This window comes from Astatotilapia calliptera, unplaced genomic scaffold (genome assembly GCF_900246225.1).
Source record: "Astatotilapia calliptera unplaced genomic scaffold, fAstCal1.2 U_scaffold_34, whole genome shotgun sequence".
In the NCBI taxonomy this organism is placed as follows: Eukaryota; Metazoa; Chordata; class Actinopteri; order Cichliformes; family Cichlidae; genus Astatotilapia; species Astatotilapia calliptera.
The window spans coordinates 96,367-100,727 of record NW_020535772.1 but is presented as its reverse complement, the minus strand read 5'-3'; the positions used below and the strand labels follow the sequence as shown (position 1 = coordinate 100,727).

At 36.3% G+C, this 4,361-nt stretch overlaps 1 long non-coding RNA gene across 2 annotated transcripts; it reads right to left on the bottom strand.

Moving 5' to 3' along the window:
* Positions 1–294: 294 nt before the first annotated feature.
* Positions 295–2,831, bottom strand: LOC113018032 (uncharacterized). 2 transcript variants are annotated; one of them, XR_003271663.1, is made up of 5 exons: positions 2,371–2,831; positions 1,766–1,831; positions 1,265–1,421; positions 720–812; positions 295–422 (listed from the first exon to the last, which is right to left on the bottom strand). It is a non-coding gene; the product is annotated as an uncharacterized LOC113018032 (long non-coding RNA). The 2 variants fall into 2 exon arrangements; XR_003271664.1 differs by having other exon boundaries at positions 2,527–2,831.
* Positions 2,832–4,361: the final 1,530 nt, after the last annotated feature.

The window sequence follows — 4,361 nt, the reverse complement described above, 5'->3', positions numbered from 1 at the left end:
GGGAACAACACCAACACGAGGATATCAGATCAACCTCCTAACTTACCCTTATTTTTAGTATGTATTGCAATTACCTTTACAATGCACACAATGTAACACAAACTGAATATGAATATATTTCCACCTCATAACAATATGCCTTGAACGCTAATATACACACCACCCTTCAACATTTCTGGTGCAGTATCATCTCTCAATTAAATCCTTTAAATCTCAATGCTTTTGATTGTCTCTTAGCTTTCAGTCTTGAGGTTAACTGAGATTCAGTGCATATATCCCACCCATTAAGGCCAGGTCTTCCAGGTCATGCAGGACACACTAGATGGTTATACCCACATCGGCTGGAGGAGTGCTGGCATCAGCTCTTTCGATGGTAAAGATAGCAAGGGTAATTTGTTCCAGCTCCCTCTGAACAGCTGTAGCTTAGACACAAAAACATAGAAAAATGGCATCCAGTTTTAAAAAAAGAAAGAAAAAGGGCCAAAGCTACCCTTTAATGACGTAAACACAATATTAGGAACATGCACCCCAGTGCGCCACTATTTTAGACTACAGATTCAACGATAAATATAAATAGTTTGGGTATACAAGAAGATTTCCCAAAACATTTAAACAGGTTCCATGCAAATTACAACAACAACAACATTACAACATGCAACAACATTAGTTATTCAAAATTTGGTTTAATACAGATAAAAAACTAAACTAAAATTACCAACCAATTATTCTTTGAAGAGGATGCTTGGGTCTTCATTCAGGTAAAAAGGTAGTGCCCTGAGGACACACTCCCTCCCCTTTTCAATACTTTCCTTCTGTAGAGAGTGGCAGAGATACAGGAAGAGAAAACAGATATACTTTAGGATGACAGAAACTCACATTATACGCAAAATGAATGACATATCCACTGCACAGATAGACATGTACACAAGACCAACTAATCATCACATGGACATGAATAGTTAACCTGTTGGGCAGGGTTTCCACCACATTATATATGTCCATAATGGAGGTAAAGACAAACTAATACATCATCTTTTTTGCATTCAAAACATAACATAAAAATATTCACTTCTGGTTTAACCTAAATCAAGGGATCAGATTTTACATATGTTTAGGTAATTTAAATTTTCCAACGTTTTGAGTACCAAACTTTGTCTTGCTTAATATAAATGTAAGTGCACTGTGCAGCTACCATACACTAGCTGTTTAAATTTGAAAATGATCTTATTAGCCATAATATTTTGCTACCAACAGAATAACGCACCTGTGTGGCTGGGGCCAAAGTTTGTCTAATTTTCTTCCCTGCAACGCCTCCTTTTTTTCTTGAAGACTTTTATGAGCTGGTCAGTGTATTGGTCAAGTTGTGTAAAAAGCCTTGGAACATGTGCAGCAGTAGTAATCCTCACATATTCTGCTTCCACCTGAAAATATGTCAACAAACACAACATACTGTACTGTAAATATACATACTATATGTACACATATACAAACTAAAACTAATGTAGTAAGACCTCATTAAAGCTATAATTTTAACACAAACATTTACACAAAATGCTAATGGAGCCATTACAGCTTTTATTGTTATTTATCAAGTTCCAAAAAATATTGATCACAGCTGATCTGAAAAGAATTTCATGCCTCAGGCCCTTGAACTGCAACCATGGTTCAGATGTGGAGAAGAAATAACAGGGGCATGGGATGGGTCACAAAAGAAAACTTAACTTATAAAACAGTTTTGTTTTTAAAAGTATAACAGTTCACATACCACATACAAGCTCAGCAATACCACATACACCACATCAGTATAGGAGGGAGCAGGTAAAGGCAGGATCTGAGATTTATAAAGAAAAAAAAATTAATTCCTTAATTTCAAGAAGCAAATTATTGTTTGAATTACAACTAAATAAAATACTACTCAGAAGAAAAGCAAGAGATTGACACTGCCATGTGCTAACTTTCTATAGAAGCAATTATCACCAGGTCTGTCGACCTCCATTGTCTGTCCACTCATATGTCTTGAATAATTTTATTAAAAAAAGTAAGTGTGTACTTTCACAAACTGTAATTTATAACTACATTGACATGTATAACTCCGCTAGGAAACATGCTGTATTTACAAACCATTTTTACATAATACAGATTACTGATAGAGCAGAACAATGGTGTCACAGTGGCTTTCGCCCTTGACTTTTTGGATTTTAAATGTCACTTTATGCTATCCTTGCTATCCTATTCGATATTTCCGACTCTCGGATTACAGAAAAGGAATCCCAAGAAAGCAAATGGAAAAATAACCCCTTGAAAGAATAACCCCATGAACCCCTGTAGCTAATCCCTTAATAAAACAAAAAACAATAAAATGTTTCTTACACAGTCCACAAAATAAGCATGTCCAGGACCCAGTAAAACTAATGTAAAACAAGCACACGCAAACGATATAACATGTCTTGTAAGACAAACGCAAAATATAACCATGCTGGACATATAGATACTACACAACATAGTCAAAGAAAAAAGTGGTCTTACCTCTCAAAGAAACAGCAGCTTGGCGCCAAAACAGCCTTTTTCAGTTAAATTTGAAGTCTTGTGCATGAGCAGGCACAAGCCGTGAAACCTTCTTGTTCTGCGCGGTTTCATTACAACTGTTTTTGCATTACTGCCACCTTGTGGATATACAAGGTATATCGATCCTAATTGACTTAAATGTTATGCGATCAAGTAACACATTAGTATTATGTACGTTGAATAATAGACACAATTACGTAGACTTGATTAGAAAAACATATGTTAACTTAACAAAAACATATATTTTAAGTAAAATGAAAATAAATAATTAATATACACTGAACAATCCACCTCATTCATTTTTTTGAGTGCACCTGGTACAAGGAGGATGTCATCAACCCTCTCAGTTACCAAAACCAACATGTTTTCAGCTCCATCCTGCCCTCTGACTCTGGAAAGTATTACTGTACAGCTGATAATGACCTGGGACAAAAGAGATCTGAAAGCAGAAACATTGATGTGAAATGTGAGTAAAATACATTTATAAGCTTTAAGTTCTTTGATCTCAATTGAACAGTTAACATCAACTTTAGAGATAAGAGTTAATTCATTATCATGAAGAGTGAAAACAGATTTACTGCACAATCATGTCTGTTTATTACAATATAAGGAAGTTTGACAAGGAAATAAGTAAGGTTTCTGAATGTTACCTTTTATAATTTTGTAGCGTTGTGAGAAGCCTGCAAAGACTTGAGTATATTTATAACCAACCATGTTGTCATTGTCCTTATTTCTCCTCCAGATGCTCCAAAGCTTCCCTCTGTGTCAGTGAGTCCCTCTGCTGAGATAGTGGAGGGCAGTTCAGTCACTCTGACCTGTAGCAGTGATGCTAACCCAGCAGCTAACTACACCTGGTACAAGGAGGATGAAAATTTACCAAAAGCATTTGGACAGAACTTCACCGTCACCAAGTTCAGACCTGAACACAGTGGGCGTTATTACTGTGAAGCCCAGAACAAGCTGGGACGTCATAACTCCACCTTACAGCAGACCATTGTGCCAGGTAATCATTTATATTTACATACTGGATACACTCAGAAAGGAGTGCAGTCAAAAAGTCAGGCACAATCTACATTCATGCACTATGGCTAATTATTGGATGGCACTAGAATTTATAATAACAGATCACTGTCAAAATACCTCAGCACAGATAGAACTGTATTACTACCTAAATGTACACATGTACAAGTATTTATTTTGCCAAAATGTTTCCTCTTCAGTGTTGTATGGACTCATAGCGCTGCTACAGATAATTAAACCAGAGCTGATTTTAAATACGTTGCTCTTTTGAATCTACACTAATCCATCATCATCTTTAAAAGCATATGTTTGTATGGTGTCTGTCCTGTGAGGGCCAAATATCTCAAAATAATCATTAATGAGTTCAGAAAACCAGGCCTGCAACTTGATTTACAAAGATAATTTAAATATATTAAAAATAAAATACTGGCTGCACCTGTAACTGTTCAACTTGCCTGTGTGGTTAAACAGAATATGGCAGGAGTCCCACTGTCTGCTGTCAAGGCTTTCCTTATTCATGTGCTAAAGAGTCCTAAGAATCAACATTGTAACTTATCTATCACGATGACAAGAACCATGTTTATTGCTAATGCTAGTCCTGTTTCCATGCAAAAAGCAGATTGTAACTGATCTCAGAATACTGAAAGCAGAGCCAGTGACATTTTAATCTCCTGTTAAAAACCAGGGATTTATCCATAATGCCCATGTGCACCCAGCCAGATAAAGCTGCAGGCGACTCAGCTTGAAGTGATTTTTAATCGAATGCAGACGAGGCT